General features: G+C 30.9%; 1 protein-coding gene across 1 annotated transcript in view; it reads right to left on the minus strand.

Annotated features, from left to right (window-relative positions):
* LOC129956926 (uncharacterized) overlaps positions 1-7,562 on the minus strand; it is a 51,046-nt gene extending 43,484 nt beyond the window's left edge. The window contains exon 1 of the mRNA XM_056068978.1: positions 7,545-7,562. The gene's annotated coding sequence lies outside the window, so the exon portion shown is untranslated. The remainder of the gene's footprint in view (positions 1-7,544) is intronic.
* Between the last annotated feature and the right edge of the window lie 16,409 nt (positions 7,563-23,971).

Genomic DNA, 23,971 nt, shown 5'->3' on the forward strand with positions numbered 1-23,971 from the left:
CCGTCTTATATATTTCTTTCGTGTTTTTAAAAAAATGGATATATATAAATTTTTTTTTCGTTTTTAAAGTAATTTTTTACCAGTTGCGTGGCCGAAGAGAAGACACTTTTGAATTTTTAACTTCGATTTATTCCATCCAGGAGGCATATTATGTACAAAAAGCGATGATAAAATTGATGTCCGTTTACATTTCGTTGCAAGTGCAAAAAAAAAAAAAAAAAAAAGCGAGAGAAAGAAAAGCTTAAAAGAGCACGAAAGTCTTCTCTCAGTGATTTTATAATGAAATTTCGATAAGGATTTATTTGTCACGTGTAGACTTAGGAAAGGGAAATATAGGTATCTTTAAAAGAATGTGGTAAGCATTGAAGATTTTTCTCCCTTCACTCGGAGCGTGAGAACTTGTTGATAACTTGAACGTGTTGAGCGTGAGAACTTGTTGTGTAGGATTAATTAAAAAAAAAAATAGGATTGGATCAGGAAATAAGACAACATTAATATGAGCTGAATTAAAATAAAAATTAGAAATGAATCAATATTTAAATTAGATTTTAAAATATCATTCTATATATATATATATATATATATATATATATATATATATATATATATATATATATATTTCCGAGTTATTTATGCCATGAGATTCCGATAGGAATTTCTTTACACGTGTCGATTTAGGAAATTACAGGGATCTTTTAAAAGAATTTGTTAGATCGACAAAGTTTTATCCCTTCACTCAGAAAATGGGATCTTGTCTATCTCCGCAATTTTTACAGAGCTTCTGTTGCATTAATTAAATAAAAAAGGCTGAGTTGTATTAGAAAATGATAGAACATTAATTACATGTTTTTAAATGCTGCTTGATATGGTAAAAAAATGCTTTTAAATGATACCATGATAAAATTAAAACATCCATCTAAACATTCAAGGTCGGTTTTTGCCATTTCATAGTAGGATTTTCACTTCCGCTTTTATTTCTTAATATATATTGTTACGAATTTTTAATGGTTCTTCCCAGCACAATTTGTCCCATCGTAGGAAAGATAGTTTTACAGTCAACTCTATTGGATATTAATCGGATGCAGCATCAATATCTCCTGGTCATGGAGACCATTTAGTGACTTGACGAAGAATTTGGCGATAAAAGGGATGATACTGGCTGAATTATTTCAGAATCTTCACTATCCTTCTCAAGAAGCTATAAAGGCTGGCTGCCGAAGCCGAAGGCAATCATATAGTGAAAAAAGACGAATTAGTTGGATGGGTTCAGCGAAGAACAAGCATTAAATGGAGTTCAAGCAATTAGTGGATTGAGAATTGGTACCGTGAGCAGAGGTTTGGAAACAAGTATTGAGACAGCATCGAGTCGTATATAGAGTAGCCAGTCGTATAGTAGTGAGTCTGCAAGAGTTACAGCTAAAGCGAGGAGACAGTAAAAACAGCAGGCGTTTGGAGAGATCTTAATGAATAGTTACATAGATTCCCTCCTCCTGCTGAGTTACTACCAATTACTACTTGTGCGCTGCTGTGTATCGCTTGTGTGCGTCTCGACTCTATTTTGTCTTCTGTGTATTTGTGTCTTCGTTTTAATTAGAGTCGTTATTTGTTCTTGAAGCTTGTTGAATGGGCTACACCATATATCCACTACAGGCCAACCTGTCATTCGAGTTTAACGAAATCTTTTCCGATTTATAACAATATGTATATTTTTTTGATTTGCAGAAAGCTGATTCAATTGAATTCATGTTTTTCAGTCATGCCAAATAACAAAATGAAATGCTTTAAAGCATTCTGTAAATTATTTGACAGTCTAATATATCAATAATCCGAGCGACCAAACTAGTCACCAAAAGCGGAAAGTTTCTTACTACTTTACGAAATTTTTTTCAGTCTCAAACAATTAATAAAAGTTAATAGTCTTAGACAGATATTTGTATTAATGTGTCCGTTTCAAAGAGCGATAAATCAAAAATATGTGTTAATTTTAAAAATGTGATTAATTTGTTATTTATATTGAATTCATAATGGTATCGAACATTCTAAATAATTGCAATCTCACTTTATACGTAATATAATGGATGGTTGGCAAATGACCTATAATTGCATTTTTTTTTCTTACAGGTGAAAGTCTCGTTTCGATTGCAAATTGGAGAACAAATTTATGCAAATTTTCACGAAACAAATGACGGTAATGGATTTTGTATTGAGCGAAAAATCTATCAAATAAAATCAATACCTTAAGAAGTAATAAACATAAAAAAATAATAGATTATAAATAGGTATTTCATCAGATATAAACTTACATAATAAAAGCATGGAATGTTAATTAGCATAGTAAATATTGTCTGTCTTTTAATTCCTGTTCTTTAAACAAAACTTTCCCAAACATTGCTTCGATTATTTTGCCAATGACAACAATGGAAAAACAGCCGATTTTCGTACTGAAGCTGTCACTCCAAGAAATGGCCCTGAGAAGAGTGGTTGTTAAATTGTGGAATGAAAATGATATTTTGACTTCGATTGTAAACTTCCGAAAAAAGGTCACCCCTGACCATGAGTCTGAACGAGCAGGGCGATGTTGTCAAGAAAAGGAAAAAGATAGTAAAGAGTTGCAAGAAATGACTGAAAATAAGGTTAAAAATAAAGTAAAGAACCTTGTTTTGCCCGAATCTTTAAAGAAGCAGATGATGCTCATAATTAAACCTATTGGCTCGCAAATTTTAAGATGGAAAATGTCATTCCGAAAACGGAATGCAATCGATTGCTCGGATGATTGGGATATCGATATTTTAGAGCAATTATGCTGGACATCTACAGGGACGGTGGATTATGGAAAAACGGCTGAAAACCTTGTACGTCTTAAAACGTTAGACGTTGTGAAACGTTACAAATTAGCCAGCTTATATTGCTTGACTGACTGCATCCCAGTTCTTTGGAAAGATCTTCCTGAAGAATATAAGAAGAATTTCTGCAACGAAAATGGTCTTTCGCTAAAAATAGAGGAGTTGTTGGAGTTCTATTGGGCTTACGTTGCTATGAAGAAAGAATACGAACTATGTTCCATGGTTGCCAGACGATTTGGAGAAGGCTGGTAAAGGCTTTTAGTTAATCTAGCCTTTTACATTATCGTGTTCATTTGTACACGGGCAACCTGACGGACAGACGTCCTACATTTCATTCAGAATCTGATAGAAATCTACAAATGTGTTTTAAAATCTATTTGCCAGATTTCATCCATCTAGCTCAGAGCGTTTTTGAGTTATTGTGTTCAAAGGTCGATAAACAGACATATATCCAAAATTATGTCTTTCGTATTCAAGGAAATCTGCAACGTAAAGTTTCGACAAAATCTCGATTTCTAATTTTTTGATGTTTACAGTACTTTTTTTTCTTTTGTATACATCATATATCAGAGAGTAAGAAATGAAGCAAAATTTCGATGGTTGTGGCGATAATTTCTGAAAATGTTATCGCTCGAAAGTAATTCGTACATCGTCTTAAAATGAAAAAAAAAATCATCTGATCAGTTAATATACCAGACGGTAAACCCTTGACAGATTTGTTTCAAAATTTGGTCAAAGTCGACATTTCAGAGCCTTCAACCTTTGTAGCAAATTTTATCTATCTAGCTCTTTACAGTTTGTAGATATGGAATTCATTTATACTCGAAAGATTTTAAAATTTCAGACAGATTTCCTCCGAATGGAATAGTTCAAATTTTGATTGGTATCTACAAATTTCGTCTTAAGTTCATATTCCAAATTTCATCCAACTGGCTTGAAACAGTTTTTAGTTCACAAGCAGAGAAGCAGACATAGTTCCAAAATGCGTTTTTCAATGTCAGGGAGGTATCAAAAAGATTCGCCAAAATATCGGATTCGAATCTTATTAATAACTATAATATTTTCTGTTTGTCCGGCAATAATACATTTATACTTAAGGCAAATAATGGATAGATTATGAGGTTTAGTGGCGCAAAAGCCAAACCTGACCCTACTGCGCCAGACATACGGTTAAAATATAAAGACCGTGTTTTTATGTAAAATTATGTAAAAGTAGAAACTGATAGATAAAATTACAGGGCAATGTCTCTTAACATAGTGAACAAGATATAAAAAGTGGTAACATAATAAAATGTTAAATAATATGATAAAAACCAATTTCTAATAAAAATTTAAAGATTTTTGTGGGGATATTGCCCCACAAGCATTTGCATGTCCACTGTTGAAGTATTAAAAAATCTTAAATGATGATGATTAAAATCAGGACACTCAACTAAAAGGTGAAGAACCGTTAAAATCATTTTGCATCTCGTGCAGAATGGGGCTCGATCGCCGAATAAAAGATGTTTATGAGTAAGAAGTGTGTGGCCAATGCGGAGTCTAGATAATTTAACGTCTAGCTCTAGCACTGGTAAACAAGACCAGGAGGAAATTATAGGTTTTATAGTGTGAAGTTTGTTATTTATTTGAACATTCCATGACTCCTGCCAGAGTGAGTAAAAATGACGTTGAATTGCCTTTTTCGCATCACTGAATGAGATGTCTCTCTGAAGTAGTAAAGACGCACTCTTTGCAGCATTATCCGCGAGTTCATTGCCAATGATTCCGACATGAATCGGAATCCAACAAAATAGTATCTCAAACCCCCTGATTTGGAGAATCCTTAGAAGACCCAGGATTTCTAAGGCAACCGGATGAATCCTTAAGGCAATAATATATATTATTTTAACTACTTTAATATATAATATAATATTTTATTTATACTTAAGGCAATAATATATTTATACAAATTATACTGATATATCACCTTAGTTATCAGAGATTGTTATAAGAGAAAATACAAAAAGCTGCTGTAAAAAAAATCTCTAAATGTAAATACAATAGGAAAGCTTTTGATAAAGCCTTTTCTTTTAGTAAAGCAAAACTGAACTCATGCACAGAGCTTACCATTTAGTACAATGTACGAAATATATTTTATATTTTCTACTATTACAAGTGGTAACTCGATCATGCCAGGAAATGGATTTTCGTATATCCCAGGACAACCATTTTTCGACGATTCTATCACGCAGTGAGACGCTGAGAGACGAAATTTTTCGTCATTCTTTGACTTTGATTTCCGCTCTATTAGATACTTTTTCGTTCAGTTTTTCTTGTTCATTTCCCCTCCTGTATGTGAGTGTCGTGTCGTTTTAGACCGTATTATTTTATTTTAATTCAAAACTGCATATAGATTGCTTATGTGGCTAGTTCAAGTGGCAGAAAAGTATTCAAGAGCGGCACAAAGAATATTTTATAGTATCATTAAATATGAAAAAGATTTTCTCCAATTAATTTCAAAATGTTGTCAGAAAATTCCATAACAGTTAGGAAAAAAGGTATTTGAATATAAGAAATTATTATTAATATGTAAAAATGTTAATTATCAAATTATAAGAACAAAAATCTTCCATTTATTCATCATAATTTAATGTTTAGATCCCTTACAATGAATAAAAATTGTTCTAGATTGTTTTATTATGAATTAGCATCTTTTTCCCATAAAATTACGAGTCATCCACAGTTATAACGCTTTTTAAATCCGCGAGCACATTATTGTCCGAGTTCACATTTTTAAACTAGCCGCCTTTGGCGACCAGCCGGTTCGCCAATCTTAATACTCATTAAAATTTTAATAATTAAGTATTTTATGTAACTCCTATTTTAATAGCTTCTTCATCAAAATATTTTAAAGTTTCAAATTTTAATAGTCCTATAATTCACTCATAATATTTTAAAGGCCTTCAGCCAAAACGTAATATGTATCTCTCTAATTTTCTGTTAGCTCTCGTAGAATTTATGCTTTAAATTAAAGTGGAAATGATTAATCTGCAATTAATATAAGAACATTTTTTATTGAAACGAAGCATTTATTTTAATATGAGTACTGAAAACAGACTCGTTAAGTATTTAAACCTTATGGGCACTAAAGGGTATCTTTCTTAATTTATGTAATATCTCAAGAAGTTTTCAACAAAATTTTCTCAAATTCATCATGAGCAGATAGATTAATTAACTATGTTGAATTTTAAATGCACCAAATACTAAGAAAATAAACAGAATCGTGTGAAATAATCTATCGAAAACATGTTAAGCCTTCAAAACCAAGTCCGTATCCGTTGAAAATAGTTGTCAACAATCGGAACACAATGCGCATGCGTGAATTTTCAACGCCAATTATGGTAACGCAAATGCGTGAATTTTGTACGCCAGTCGGAGTAACACTACGCAGATTAGAAATTTTTAATTTCCTTTATTCTGCTTTATTTTAATTCAAAAGTACTTCAGATTGAATCTTGAAAGATCTATTAATTAACAATGTTTAATTTTAAGTGCATCAAATACTAAGAAAATAAAGAATCGTTTGAAATAATCGGCCTAAAATATGTTAAGCCTAACCTCATTAGCGTGGGAAAAATACTGAGGCCTTTCTCATTTGGCGGTGGGGGAAATGAAAAGATTTTTTGACGGGAAAGTTACTTTTAATTAACAATTAAAATTCTAATTAAAAATTTTAAAAAAAGGGAACCCAGGTGCACATTCTCGACCTCCAAGGTATGCATGTGCCAAATTTGGTAGCTGTAGGTCGTACGGTCTGACCTGTAGAGTGCCAACACACACACAGATTGACCTTTATTATCAGTATAGATGTAAACGTCTCCTTTCATCTTTCCTCTCACCCCTATTTTGACTAAATAAACTCATTATAACGCATGCGCAAAAGTACGGAGGTTTCTAAACCGAGAACAAAGTAATAATTATAATATAATCATATTAACTTAATATGTATGAAATGTATGTAATAATATTATGTAATATGTATCTACTTAATATGTATGAAATGTATGTAATAATATTATGTAATATGTATCTACTTAATATGTATGAAAAGACATTTTTTGATAGGAGTAAATCCGCCTGTCTTATTATTATTTTTTTTATCGTATTTTATCCTTCAAGAGAAAAATCGAAATTAAAAGTAATTTTATGTGAATTTTTTAAATTTTATTTCCCATTGAGTCAATCATTATGATGTTCTGGAAATACTTGAAATTTCATATTAGCATTTAATGAGTGAAAAATATTTTTAATTTTGAAACATTAAGATCTGGAGTATTAAATACGAAAAAATTTAACCAGATCTTCCAAATTCTCTGATTAAACCAATTAATAATTGTATTTTATTAATATCTGAAAGAATATTTTCGAATTGCATCATAAATTTAAAAATTTGCTAATATCAAACACTAAAATTTGGGCATTAATCTATGATAAAAGCAATTTTATGTGTCAGATCAGCAGATCTCCAAAGACCTGAATTTAAAAATCTTTGATTAGTAAACTTTTCTCTTTTTCAGATCAGCAGCTTTCTATCAACAGTTTCAGTTTTGTTCAATTTGTAATATATAAAAGGAATAATGTATTTAATATTTAAGAAAAAATAGGTTATATAACAATAATTCAGAAAACTTTTAACAGGCAATTGCATATGAATAAACTTACCTGTTAAACCACCTAGTTACTATCATGCGGTTTATATGAAGAATTCACGGAATTTCCCGGATCGATATGACCCCGCAATGCGTCCGTTAAGAATTCAATTAACCACGTGGTCTTCTTGGGCGGAGCCAGCTGTCAATCATGTAAATACCACGTGGTCTCACTGTTAATGCTAGAATATTTTCTTTTTATATCAGAAGCGAATTTGAATATCATGGACTATGTTGGGTGTGATCTGGGGTCTTTGCCGAATATTATGGTATGTGCCGTTCTCTAGATCTGTTACACTTTGTAATATTTTCTTGGATACGATGTACGTATTAATATAGAATTGTCCTCGAAGACGTAATCATGGGCCTTTTGTTTATCAAAAAATTATCAGTCTAAATTTGTTGATGTTACGTTTCTGTTACCAATAAACCTCAAAAAGACAAACCTGTGTCTTCAAGTTGTTTAAAAACCGGGCACCAATTTTCACTATTAAGTTAATTAATGCAAATCATGACATCAATAACTTGCAGCATCCTCTTGCTGCAGCATCATGTTCGCGAGACATTGAAATTTTTAAACTTCGTAAAGAAACGCAAAATGATATATTACACAATATAATTTTGAAATAAAGACAAACGCTGTATAAAAAGTCTATGTAAAGCAGCTGTTAAAATTTGAATGCAAACGATAATGATCAATTTATTGATAATACTATCAGCATTTTGACATTTGATAATATTTTGCAAAAATAATTTCGACTGATATATCGTTTGCTAATTTACAGATTATTTAAGTTTGTTTATATCGAAAGAAAAAATGGTTTTATGATTAACAAGCAAAAACATACACACAAAAAAATCCTTATTGTGTACTTTAAAATATATATTTTGAAAAAAAAATTATTAATTACGATTTTTCAAAAAAAAAAAAATCAAAAAGTTTAAAGCAACTCGAATTAAATTTAGAATTATTATAAAAGTATTCTGATATTTTTCTGTTTAATTACAAATTATTTATCACCATTTAAAGTTTGATGGCCTGTTATTTCAGAATTTTATTTTTACTGTAACTTCAAATCGGATTTAAATATTAGAGATATTTATGGAACACAATGCAATGAAAAAAAAACTTTTTTCACAATAAACAAATCATATTAACAAACAAACAAAGTTATTAAAAATCAATATATCTTACAATCCAAATGAAGAAAAATGTAGATGTTTCGCGTCCCAAATGCATCGTTTACAGCGAAAATAGAAAATTTAATATAACTACAAAACTTATTGTACGAATAAGCTAAAATTTGGTATTGATTTATAATATATCACTGTACATCGATTTCTATCAAAATTTACCAGCGTTGCTATTCAAAAACATTTTAATATCAAATTTGGTATAATATTTCTTAAGTTCAAACTAGCCTTAAATTTAAAAATATAAATCGATAGTGTGTTAAATATTTTAAATTAAGAAATTCTAAATCAATATATGTATTGTTTTGCAAGCTTTCAATGAAAACTCATATTTTTATTTTAACATTAGAATCGTAATTTCAGTCTCTTAAAACATCGAAACTAATGGAACTAAACTGATAACGTTTGGTGTTCGAGCATAAATTTTGATCTAAATTTGAAATATTTTGTAAAAAAATTGGTGTTGTCATTGGGAATCTTAAAGTTATTTTAGTTATTTTCTGCACAGTGGCATTTTTTTGTTTTGTTTCAATATGTGATAAAAAATTATAGAATAATAATGTTTTTTTTTTCCTTTTTTTCCTGTCAACTGTACATTATTTTTCATTTCGCAAAAATAATAAAAATCAGTTAATATTTCTTTTCTGTCAGTTAAATATTAATTTTAACAATAAAAAATAATCTTTCTTTTAGACAATAAAGTGTTTAATTGCATTTTTTCGCTTATTTAATAAAAATTTAAAATGAAGCTAAATTTACAAGCTAGTTGAATTGAACATAATAGCACTATAATGTTATGAAGCTAGTCTGAATTAAAAAAGTTCACATCCATAATGAACAGAATATATGTAAAACAGTTGAAATAACACGACTTTAACGTCAGACAATTTTTCAAAATCATGGATATACAATGTATCGTAAATCAAATTTAATCACTATCTCCATCGAACCAGTTGATCTTTTGAGACGGCTGCTATATAATAAAAGTTTAAAAAAAATGTATATTGGATTTCTAGAGCGGAATCTGCAAGCAAAACGTTACATAAATTCGCCTGAACGATGTGGCTAAAATTGCTGTGTATCCGAAAACTTCTGATTAGCAATTGATCAAGTGTAGTAATAAGGGTTGAAGGTGCTTAATTCTCATTATGCTTTGAAAATAAAAACTCGAAAGTACCATGAAATAAAAATAAAAAATAGTTTAACACTGTTTACAAATCTGTGATGTTTCTTCTCAGCATGGTTAGTTCAATCACTGGAAAAACCGTTTTACGATAAGCTCTGTTGGATGCTGATCGGATGCCACATCAATGACCTCCAGGCTTGGCGACACACGGGGCGATTATTTCGCGACTTGGCGACAAAAGAGATAATACTGGATTCTTCCAGAATTTTAGTGATAGAGCCAATAGGAATCGAGATATGCCTGCTTGTTCCAGAATCTTATCTGCCGCCTCTGAGAACTATAATAGGTCAGCAGGCTTCAGCCAAAGTCAGTCGTGTACAGAGTCGTGTATTCAATCGTGGAAAGAGCAAGAGACGAATAGTTGGATTAGTTCAGTGAAGAGCAAGCGTTGTATGGAGCTCAAGAGATTGCCAAATTGAGCTTAGTGCCGAGTCCTGGTGTTTATTGTTGAAGCAGCATCGAGTCGTGTGAGGAGTAGCCAGTTGTGTGGTAGTGAGTCGGCACTTGGATACAGCTAAAGCTAGGAGACAGTGGAGAATTGCAGCCATTTGGAGAGACGGTAGAGAGTAGCTACATAGATTACCTCCTCTTGCTGAATTCTGTCCGGCCACTTTGTGTGCTGTTGTTATTATTACTACCGATTACTTCTTGTGAGCTACTGTTTGTTGTAGTACGCTGCTGTTTGTTGCTTGTGTTCGCCTCTGTTGTCTGTGTATTCGTGTCCTTTGTGTTTAATAAAAGTTGCCGTTTGTTACCTGTTGATTGTATTTCTTCATCGACCAACAAATCGAAAGAATCCCCGAATTTCATAACAAAACATACAAAACCTATGAAGAAGTTGGAGTCGCGGGTTAATTTAAGATATATTTTTACATGTTTAAATTCTATTAATTTCATATCAATACATTCTTTCTAACTAAAACGAATAGAAAAGTAAATATTGCTTTCATTGAGTTGAGGTTATGTTTATTAATTGCGTTTTCGTAATTTCAGATTTGATTTAAAATTTTACGAAGAAGAGTTTATGACTGATTTTAGATTTCACTTTTTTAAAAGTTGAATTGCAATTTTTTTTTAATTAAAAAAAAAAAAGGCTGTAATTTTTGACGTCTGTAAGGCAATCTGAAATAGAAAAAGAAATTTATTGAAATAAAATGTTCACCAAATGTTTGATTATATTTAAGCTCTTGATTATTATTATTATTATTATTTGGTAATTTGACGTGAAGTATATTCTTTATTGTTAAGTAGGATTGGTCAACGGTAAGCTCGAAATTTAGCATCTTCCTTTATACCACGTTCGCCGTCTCTGAATGCGTATGTAGTATATGTTTTAAAATTACTCTATCAAATTTAAAGTAAACTTCGGTTTTTTCCATAAAACTTTTTTTTTTTGCTGTAACTCAGCATTTTTATGTGCAGTTCTATATCCATATAATTTTAATTTGGAAAAATTCCGAAGAAAATAATTAATAGTGTAATAATAATCAAAAAACACTTTAATATTGTGTTTATGAAATTTCTTAAGGATCCAAAAAGCAGTTTTTAATTTTTGTTTCCCCTACATGATGAGAAAGTATAGCAACTATCGAAAAATCAGACATCCTTGAGCTTCATATAAAATGCATTTGAATGATAAGCGTGGTTACATTTGTCATGCGACATAATTGCAATTCGTAAAATAAAATGCCGATATATTATAAATGCTTGCGATGGAACTGTGATTTCTCTCGTATTGAATTCAATACAAATATCCCTTTTTACACAGTAGCAAGATTTATGCCGGGTTTACACTCGGTCAGTAGGAAGCGCTTGCGTAGAAAGGAACTGATTTATGTTTGCCACAATTTCATAATATAGATTCAAGTATTCCATGCTTGGCTATAAATTGCCGTTTTGGCATCCCTGAATATTTCTTTTTCACTGCGAATCGTATTAAAATGATGGATATTTACACACACATACACACAGGCAAAAAAAACCCATGGTAAAATAAAAAAGAAAGGTAACATACCTAAATTTGGAAAACTATAGGAAAAAAAGGCAAATGAAATGAAAAAAAAAAAAAACAACCTCGCATCACAAAGAACAAAGAGCAAAGAATGTCGGAATTAATTTATGATAAAAGATCAATTTTTTCACAACAAAAAAAAACCCGTCAAATGCTACAAACGCATGCGCAGTAAGAAAAAAATACAACACAGCAGCATGTTGTTGTCCCGTCGGAACAAGTATTTGCCATCGACCGAACAACATTTTTCAGCTTTTCTACGCATGCGCTGCCTACGTAGTCTTATAATTGGCGGAGTGTAAACGCGGCATTAATCATGGGATATTGCATAGATGATATAAAGTTGAATAAAAAGGCCTGAAAAATGTGCAAATATGTCTGCAACACAGTGCGGCCATGGATATAGAATTCTTTTTACAACAACGTTGCCATTCACAAAAAGGCAAATTTGATGGCATCAGAAATAAAACTGGTTGCCAGAAACAATAGTATAATATAAAATAATAACAAAATACGCAAAGTATAATAAAAGTAAATATTATTAAAATACAAATATTGTCAAACTACAAACACAAATTTTATGATTATATCTGTTTGCATTTACCTCATTATCATGAAATTAATGTTTTTGTGATGATAAAATAATTTTCGGCAGTATCTTCGTAGATGAGTGAAGACTCGGGAATATCCATGATTTTTTTCATTTAAGAATTCTCGATTAAATTTATTTTAAACTAGCCGCCTTTGGCGACCAGCCGGTTCGCCAATCTTAATGTTCGCTAAAATTTTAATAATTTAATATTTTATGCAATTCCAACTTTAATAGATTCTTCAACAAAATATTTTAAAACTTCACATTTTGATAGTCATATAATTCACTCATAATATTATAAAGGCCTTCAGTCATAACGGGATATGTATCTCTCAAATTTTCTGTTAGCTCCCGTAGAATTTATGCTTTAAATTAAAGTGTAAATGATGAATCTGCAATTAATATAATAATATTTTTTTACTGAAACAAAGCATTTTTTTTAATAATTTGATTACTGATAATAGAGTCACTGAGCGTTTAAACTTTATGGGCACTAAAGAATATTTTTCTTAATTTATGTAATATCTGAAGAATTTGTCAACAAAATTTTCTCAGATTCATCATGAACAGATCGATTCATTAACAATGTTTCATTTTAAATGCATCAAACACTAAGAAAATAAAATGAATCGTTTAAAATAATCGGTCGAAAACAGGTTTAAAAAAACTACTTAAAAAACGATGTACTTAAAACTATAAGCATATATCAAAAAATATATAACTAACATAAATACAATTTAATTACAAAAGCATGCAATTAGCCTAAAAATAATTTAAATCATTGAAAACAGGTTAAAAAAACTACTTAAAAAACGATGTACTTAAAACTATAAGCATATACAAAAAATATATAACTAACATAAATACAATTTACTTACAAAAGCATACAACTAACCTAAAAGTAATTTAAATCGTCCGTTGATAATGGTTGCCATGACAACAGTCAGAACATAGTGCGCATGCGTGAATTTTCTTCGCCTTTTACGATAACGCAAATGCGTGAATTTTTCTACGCCAGTTGGGGTGACGCTATGCAGATTATACATTTTTAATTTCCTTTATTCTGTGTTATTTTAATTCAAAAGTACTGCAGAATGAATCTAAAACGTGGATTAATTAACAACGTTTAATTTTAAATGCATTAAACATTAAGAAAATAAACAGAATCGTTTGAAATAATCCGCCGAAAAATCTTAACCCTAGCCTCATTACTGTTGGGAGAAAAAAAGAACTACAGCCTAAATCATTTGGCGTTGGGGAAAATGGAAGATTATTTTGGCGGAAAAGTTGGCGGTGGGGAAAATGGAAGATTTTTTTGGCGGGAAAGTTAGTTTTTAATTAATAATTAAAATTCTAATTAAAATTTCAAAAAAAGGGACCCCAGGTGCACATTCCCGACCTCTAAGGTATACATGTACCAAATTTGGTAGCTGTATGTCAAATGACCTGGCCTGTAGAGCGCCAACACACACACACACACACATTGAGCTTTATTATAAGTATAGATGATAATGCATCCATCTCTAAAACAGATAAAATATTGTCATGAATTTTTATAAGGAAGGTATCCATCCATTCTATCGACTTAGAGTTATTTTTTTTTTTTTTTTTTGTGCAAATTAATAACTTTTATCCTTATACATGATAAAAATTTAGTGTATATGTTAATTCCTTCAAAATCTCATACATCATCGCCGTTAGTAAAAACCTATGAAGACTGATTGCCAACATTCTATCATAATTTATTTCCCAATAACCAAGCACGTTCTCAGCGTTTTGGTTGTTTTAAAATAAGAGTTCTCAAAACTGTATTGTAAGAGCGACGTTCGGTTTTTCAGCAATAAATTATATTTGAAATTATTTATTATTCAAGCTGGTAATTTGAAAACTAAAAATATTTATAAGGTATAAGTGCTTATATTTCCTAAAAATAACTATTTTACTTAATAAAATTTTAATAGAGCATTTTCTATAAAGAAACAAAATACTGGAAAGTAAACAGCAAAATTTATTATTTGTTCTTAAAAAAAATGTGTTTGTCTCTTGCTTACATATTTTATAAAATGTGTGCATATAATTCATCCTGCTCATGCTGATGCCATATTGGCATGAGAAGTTGTGTAATTTGGGCTCAGTCGCATTTGTGCGTATTCATTAACTAGTGTTATATGCACTTAGGCATCATAATGGTTGCCACATCGTAAATTTTATTTCTGTCTATAAGATTTAGAGTTTGCAAGGCAGTCAGTGACCGTATGATAATGACATTTTATGTCTCTGATTACGACGTTAAGCAGCTTTCCTGGAAGAGTACTAATGTCCCTGTTTTTTGTTCTTCATGAGCGATTGTTATTGCGTTTTCGAAGAGAGTTGAAAATGACAAATAGGATGAGCGAATTTGCTAAAAGTTTATTAAAAAGAAACATATTGTTACGAATCTGTGATGCGGCTTCCCAGCATAGTGGGTTCCATAGGAGGTCCCAGAGCTTGGCAACAAACTTGGCGACCATTTGGTGACTTGGCAACGAATTTGGCGACTTTGCGCCAAAATAGATTATACCCGAAACATCGAGAATTTTCCCGTCCGTCCAGTAGAAACGGAGTTACTCCTCGAACGTTCCTGATTGGTTGAGAGGCTTCTAGCCCCGCCTCCTGAGACCTATAAAAGGAGCAGCCTGCAGCTGCCGGGTCGTCGTGAATTGAGTCATCGTAGTCGGAACCGATGGTAAGGAACTGGCCTTCCAGAGATAAGCGGAGCAGCGACGAAGTGAAGCTAGTGCTGAACTAAGCTGTGTGCTACTGTCTGCAGTAGAGTCTGCTGTATGCTGCACGTCTCGGCTGAAGATAATCGTCTTCTGTGCTGTATATAGTTGTCGTCTTTGTGCTGTCCTGTGTGTCTTCGTGTAAATAAACGTCGTTGTTTTATTTTCTACTACCGCCTGGTGATTGAGCGTTCTTCACACCATATATATCCCCCACTATCCAAACGAACCCCGGAAATTTCGTAACAATATGATACGACTTTGCCTACATAATATTGGTGCAGTCTAATGAAGTGACGTATATTTTTAGTTTAATGCAAATTCATTTTTTTATATCTTGCTGCATTTGCATAACAGAACGGAACAAATTGCATAGAAAATATTTTAGATTCAAATTTAAATGGATATCAAATAATATTCTGTTTTTTCACTTGCTCTCAGTTGTCGTTCTGTTAATATATATAATATAATATAGTGAAACAGGATGCGCTACCTGGATCATGTAACTTTTCACATAGTTTTTTTTTTACTCCGTTTTCAACAGTACATAAACTTGTGGAAATTGACAGTATAAACTCTATTGATGACAAGAAAGTAGCAGAAGCTAAATTTGGGGTTTTAACTGCATCTTTATTTTTTAACATTCTTTACATAATATAATTCTTAGATTTTACTGGCTGGTACCTGGCGTGTTACTGCCGCAGAAGAAATAATTTTGGAAATATTGTCTGAAATTTGAAATAGCTCTATTGTTTAATTAGGAATGATAGAAAGAATTATATATATTTTATTGTGGATAATGAATACATTCATTGAATTGAATGATAAATAAAGGAGAAGTATAAATAAGATTTTTTTTTTATTTTATTATTCAAGTGTTTTGGAGTAGATAATATTTTTTTGTTTTTCCATTTTCAGCAAAAACAAATAAATTTCTTGGCTATTAACTCGTGAGAATCCAACATACAACTGGCCTTGCGGAAAACAAGGATTTTCTAGATTCAAACCGCACACTTGAAGTGATTGACCTTACACCTTGTTAATGCTCATTGAGATTGCAAGTCGAATGGGGAACTGCAGTCGTTTGAAATCAAAAGGCAAGTTAGTGGGAATAATGGGAATGCGTTCAATGAGTACATGTTTTCCATTCGACTTTCCGTTAAGAATAGTTGCCTCTATTTTTGCCGCATGTTGATCTTATGATTCTGAGGAGCGAGATTGGGTTGCACATAAACGTTGGCTTTCGATTCTTGCCTCATGTTGATCGTGAGATTCTGAAGCACGTAAATTTTCAATTCGTAAACGATCCGCTTCATTGCTCGTATGTCGTTCCTCATTTGATTGACGAGCTCAAATTTGCTTATTTCTAGGTGCTGTGTTGGTAGATCTACTAAGTGACGAACGTTTGGGAGGCACAATTTTTGACGAAGCAATCAACACAATATACACTTTTATAACTGAAATATCATTTGTTGATTCACTGAATAAATAGAAAAATTATTGTGCGTTCTGGAAAATTTCTATTATATATAATTTACTGTGATATAGTATATATTGATCGGCATCAATAATAATAATTCTATTTTGTATGTGTGAGATAAATTCTGATTAATATGTGCGATTCGCCGCAGCCAAAATACTTTGCATTCTGAATGATGTTATCTTGCGTAGATGACTATTCATTAATGAAAAGAAAAAAACTTATCGCTTGCCCAAGATATTTTCGATTTCATTGCACTCACATTGTCGCCAATATTGCAACCCATCGGAACGCTCTTCTAGCAACCCTAATGCTGTTTTGTTTACTACTTTTTGCAATGGTTGAGTTGTACGTAAACTACAACTATATTATAAAAAATGTTAAATTAAAAATATTAAAAAAATATCGATTAAAGATTTTAATTTTGTTTTTTATTATAATTAAAAGTTTATTAAAAAAAAAAAGTTAAGCTTATAATTAAAAGTTATTTTCTTCTTTCTTTTTTTTAAATGTAAATACGAAGAGAAAATATTTATTCTTTTGCAACTTTTAATTGTCAGTATGCGCTTTAAAAAATCGTCTGCATTCTCACTTCGAAAGACAGCTGCAATGGAATTCTTCGCACTTCTCGTAATTCTTTTGGTGTTCTAACGGTTGGTTCCCTTCATAATTTGTTATGTTGGAAGTATTTCGAACCTGTAGAATGGATGAAGGGCGAGTTAAATATGTATACATATATACAGTGGCTCAAAAAATTGAGAGTACACCTTACTTTTACTTCCTAAATCTGAATTTCAATATAAATAACACATTACCGGGAAGTGCAAACATGATTTTCTTTTTACACATAACAAATGGTTTAATTTAGAGTAAAAATCAAGAAAAATCAAAGAAAAATATCTAAATTGAAAATTTTCAGAAGCATTTTAAATAAACATGCGCAGAATTTTGCCTCAAAAAATTCAGAATACACCAATGAAATTTTTGCAATATCACGCATAGAAACAAAGTGTCACTATTAAATTGTATGTCTCTTGGCTCTTATAATGGTCTCTAAACGTCATGGTACCGATTCGACCCATTTTCGGTGATATCTGAAGATATTTTACCCCATTCTTCTTGCACCACTTGTTTTAAATGGGTTTTGTTTCTAATTTTGTATTTTTGAACCCCTTTTTCGAGTATCCCCCACGAATATTCAATGGCATTGATGTCAGGGTACTGTGGTGGTGTGTGTAACTGTTGTTTACAATGAAAAAGACATCATATTTTTACATTACGTGCATTCTGTTTGGGGTCGTTGTCCTGCTGGAAAATGGAATTTCCATCTAAACCCAAATTTTTAACACTTTCCTTTAGATTGCTGCGACCATATGGTTCATCCAACGTGTTGCAGAAACTTTTCAAATCATAGGCAGAAGTGTAAGTGCTGAAACTGTGCTAAATGCCATTAAACACGCTGGATATAAAAGTAGCATTGTTAGAGAGAAACCGTTCACCAGCTTTCAAATTCAGAAAAAGCATTTGAAATTTGCAAAAACTCATCAATTGAAGACCAATAACCTTTGGAAGAAATTTATATTTAGTAATGAAAGAAACCTCAACAGTTTTGGCAGTCACAACCATCTTACTGTATGGAGAAAGCCTAATACTGCTTTGGATCCAAAAAATTTACGTCCTACAGTTAAACATGATGGTGACTCCGTGATGATTTGAGGTTACTTGGCTTCATCCGGGGTAGGAAATTTAATTTTTATAGATGCCATTATAAATGATACGGTTTATTTGGATATAATTCGCAGCAATCTAAAGAAAAGTGCTAAAAATTTGTGTTTAGATGGAAATTTCATTTTCCAGTAAGACAACGACCCCAAACAGAATACACGTAACTTCAAAATATGGTATATTTTTCATTATAAATAGCAGTTACACACACCACCACTGTACCCCGACATTAATGCCATTGAATATTCGTGGGCCATACCCTAAAAAGGGGTTCAAAAACACAAAATTAGAAACAAAACCCATTTAAAACAAGTGGTGCAAGAAGAATGGGGTAAAATATCTTCAAATACCACCAAAAATGGGTCAAATCGGTACCATGACGTTTAGAGGCCATTCTAAGAGCCAAAAGACATGCAATTTAATAGTGACACTTTATTTCTATGCGTGATATTGCAAAAATGTCATTGGTGTATTCTCAATTTTTTGAGGCAAAATTCTGCGTATGTTTATTTAAAATGCTTCTGAAAATTTTCAATTTAGAAATTTTTCGTTGATTTTTCTTGATTTTTACTCTAATTTAAGCCATTTGTTATGTGTAAAAATAAAAACAAGTTTGCACTTCCCGGTAATGTGTTATTTATATTGAAAGTCGCATTTATCAAGTAAACGTAAGGTGTACTCTCAATTTTTTGAGCCACTGTATATTTTTAGGTGTTGATGAAGTTAGGAAAAAATGCTTGTTTGAAATTTTGTATTGAGAATGGTTTGATATCAAACCGGCAGAATGGATGAAGGGTGAGTGGAATATATTTTTTTACGAGTTGATGAAGTTGGGAAAAGGATGTTTGTTTGAAATTTTGTATGGAGAATGTTCCGATTGCTTCTTTCTCCGTTCTTTCTTTTCTTTTGGTTATGTACTGTTCCTGTTATCCACACAGTCCTTATGTTCAATGTGCTAGCGAAGCTACTAGGTTCCCGTTGCTAGCGAAGCTACTAGGTTCCCGTTCCCGCTGCTAGCGAAGCATTAGGATGTTTTTTTAAGTTAAAAAATTCTGCCCGGTGCCTCCTACAGATGACGAAACAGAAAAAAAATACCTATCAGTAAAAAGTCCTAATTATATGGCGGGAAATGGTAACCGTAACTGCTCCGCGGAAGTATTTGTTTATTTTGTCCGCCATCTTTATTGGCGACTTGGCATTGTTGGCGCAGCAGGGGGCACACTATAATTCACTTTTACCCTGGAAGTGTCTGAGAACACTTTCAGACAAATGTCTATGTTTACGGCGGTAGCTGAAGAATCACGTTACTGTAGGAAGAGTTCATTTTGCATAGGTACAAATTCATTCAAGTTTCTTACATTGCCAGGCTTAGCGCCAAATTGCCAATATTTGGTATTATTATATTTAATTTTTAAAAACAAATTTAAAAAATAATTTACTAAGCTGAAAATCATTTGAATACTCTGAATATGGAAAATATCTGTGGTGAATCTAGTTTAACCCACCTCTTCGCTAAGTTGGGATAACACGCCAAAGCTGGCAACCACCGTTTCCTCTAGATTGGCAAACCATTAATCTTTCGCATATATTATGCGGTATGATTGGACATCTGCTCCCTAGCTTTTGAATTGTAAATTAGTCTGTGATTGGAAACTTCAAATCTTGCTAAAATATTATATCTTCACATCTTATCTCGTATCTTAAAATCAAATCTAGCATTTATTTTCGTTGCCTCGAATGTGGATGAGTAAGTGAAAATTTTCTGTATTAAAATAATATTTTTGCAGTAATTTAAAAAGTATTAAAAAATTTAAAAAACGGGGAGTTCAAGGGAGTTGCGCCCATAAGAAGAAAAAAAAATGCCTACAAATATTAAAATATAAAAACATTAAATGTATTAAAAATAACTATTGATAATTTTGTAAACATAGCTTAAAAATAACATAGCATAGCATATAAATAATAACAATAACATACAAATTGCATAGCATATAAATGCTTAAAAAATTGTATTAAAAATAACAATGTGTTATTAAGCATTTTTGTTTGTATCTAATTTATTAAAAACTAGGATTTTAAATGTTCTTTTTCAGTTTTAAAATTTTAAATATTGCTATAAATAATTTAACATTTAAGCTTTTAACACTGGTATTATGTTTACTTTTTCAAAATCGTCTTAAAATCACGGTCATGCGCCGTGTTTTTCGGAGTCCATTTCCGAAAAACACGTCACATGTCCGTGGTTGGCGACTTGGCGATTTTCAAAAATTGCGCCAAGCAGGGGCTTAAACTTCGATCGTGCCAATATCTGATATTTCTGTCATATGTATACAAAGGACAATGCAATTCAAATAGAAAAATTGAATAATTATTTGTATGTCTAACGATTGTGCAAGAAGAAATAACAAATATTTAAGAAATCTAAAGTAGAATCATGCATGACAAAAAAATTAATCTTCTTCAATTCATTTGTTTTGCATATCACTGAAATCTATCGGAGCGGTGATTTCACTGGAAAGTGTGAAGTCGCCGCTCCACTTCATGAGAGTGATCTTGATATTCCGATATTCGCATTTGATGATGCACTATTCCATACAAATCATTTTTAATTGCTTGTGACATGACTTTGCATATATTCTGTTTACTGCTGGCGCCATCTATTGGTAGAATATAGAACTAAAGCAAGTATTTTAAAGAAATGACATATATATTTAATTCAAATTTTTCAGAAAAGGGTTTACTCCAATAAAGAAATTAAATAAATAGTTTTGAAAAAAATCAAATTTAAGAAATAAGCTGAAAAGATAAATTAATTCAATCACACGTTACTTAAATTAGTAAATTAAATATTAATTACAATAAATACATTTTATATTTAATACTAAGTAATAATTTTTAATTAATAATATGATTGAAATAACACATATTTGGAACAAATATTTAAAAGTAACAATAGCAAAATTATTTGTTATTCAAAAAATCGTGGATTATGTATCTCTACAGCCGTACAGCTAATCACTCAAGCAATGATCACTGAATAATCAGCAATGGCCGATCATTGGTATGCACAAACATTACGGCCGTATTCACCAACCTTAGTTAAACATCACCTGAAGATTAAACCCTGCTTAACGGTCAAATCGGTATTTTCCAGACCAAACCGGTCATCGATTTCCCTTTGTTTTTCCCCATTTTTTGATCACCCGACTACAGATGACGACCTTCTGATCAACTGTTTTTCAGACTTACAAGGAGAGGTCACGGGGTTGAAATCTGAGATCGGGACGAGATTTAGTATAATGATAGTATATATTTAGAATGTTCATTCATGAAAATATTAAAACGCAATGGCCAGTCAATTTCGAGAAAATGGTCCTCAAACTTTTGGTATAGCTTATATACTGATAACTTGACTCCCTTTCCGATGATCCCGATGGCATGGTTGTCTAGGTAACCGTCTCGTATACGGAAGGTCAGGGTTCGAACCAGGCTAGGAATCTTTTTCTTTTTTAATAACTTTTATTCATTTCAAAATTTACAAATACTCTTAATTAATATGTTTTTAATTTTTTTTCATCCAAAATAAATATTTATTATCAAAATACATAATAATAAAATTGAAATTGTAAAAGAAAAAAATTATAAATACTAATGCACTTTTTAAACAAAATAAAATTATTTAGATTTAATTAACTATTTACAGATAGTTTTAGCTAATATGCTACTTATTTTTATGCAAGGATAAATGTATATTCTTTTAATACTTAAATTATAATTTAATGTTTAAAGGAAAAATAATTGAAAACGTAGCATTAATGGCTACAGATAATTTAACTTGCTTGCATCATTTTCAAACAATTTTCAAATTCTTGGATTTTAATAATAATAAATCATCAATTCTAACTCAACGAAGCTGTATTGATATAAAAAATTGAAGGGAGTAGCTGATATTTGTTAAATATGTAAGTAAAGTTCCCCAACTGCAGTAATCAAAAGAAATAGTAGAGAGCAGGTGTTAATTTATTGAATACGTAGTTCAAAGAGTATGAAGTGTATACAAAATTCTTATTTAATCGAACATGATCAAGAAATAAATTCTTTTGAAGATAGTGTAAAAATTCAATCAACTGTACACCATCAATTGTCATCACCAATTTTTAATAAGATGATAAGATATGCATGATACGCTGCCCAACCTTCTGATGAAAGAGATATATTTTTAAATGCAAATGAATTTGTTTTCTCATAGATCCCTTAACCTTGCTCTTGTGGACAATCATCATTTATCAGTTGTGCAAGATGTCGAAATATATTTTGTTTCCAATGGTTTTACTATAGTTACCTTCTTGTATATAATTGAAAGTAAATGTATGTAGGATAATTTTTTAGAAATATTAAATAATTTTTTTATATTTATAATTAATAATTATCATCATTTAAATTATTTATTACTATTTTTTAAATATTAAATTACAATTTAAGTATTAAAAATAATAAACATTTATACTTGCATAAAAATAAGTAGCGTATTAATTAAAACTATTAGAAAATAGTTAATTAAATTTAAATAATTTTAGTTTGTTTATAAAAATGCATATGTATTTATAATTTTTTTCTTTTAAAATTTCAATTTTATTATTATGTATTTTGATAATAAATATTTATTTTCGGTGAAAAAAATTAAAAACATATCAATTAAGAGTATTTGTAAATTTTGAATTGAATAAAAAAGAATCGAACCCTGACCTTCCGTATACGAAACGGTTACCTAGACAACCATGCCATCGGGATCATCGGAAAGGGAGTCAAGTTATCAGTATAAAAGCTTTACCAAAAGTTTGAAGACCATTTTCTCGAAATTGACTGGCCATTGCGTTTTAATATGTTCATGAATTAACATTCTAAATGTATTCTATCATTATACTAAATCTCATTCCGATCTCAGATTTCAACCCCCTACCCTCCCTTTGTTAGTTCCTAACTTGGGATGATCTGCAGATGGATAAGTTAGTAAGTTTAGACTAATCACCGATCTAATATTTTTTTTTCCGAGTATTTAAACTGAAATTCATTGTTTTTGTTCATAACAAGAAAAGTATTAGAAAAGTATTTTGAAGAAAATAAAAATTATGCTTGCTACGTTTTGATTTTATCTAAGGTATTCTATTGAACATTCCCGCTTTGGGGGAAAATCCAGAATTTTATTATCTGTATACTGTAAATTATAGTATGATTTTTTAAAAAGTAATATTGATACATAAAAAGGTTTGAAAGTTTTGTTCAATTCTACAAAATTTTGCGGTTATTTTTATTTAAAATTAATTTAATTAACTATCACGAATGTTAAATTTGATATTTTTGAATTATATAAGTAGTTGATCATAAACTTTAGAGTTACATATCATCTTTAAAAATTGATATGCATGGAATGTGTGTGTTATAAAGCTGTTATATAAAAACAAAGCATCAATTGCTATATATAATCAAAAC

The sequence above is a fragment of the Argiope bruennichi genome, chromosome 11, assembly GCF_947563725.1.
Source record: "Argiope bruennichi chromosome 11, qqArgBrue1.1, whole genome shotgun sequence".
In the NCBI taxonomy this organism is placed as follows: Eukaryota; Metazoa; Arthropoda; class Arachnida; order Araneae; family Araneidae; genus Argiope; species Argiope bruennichi.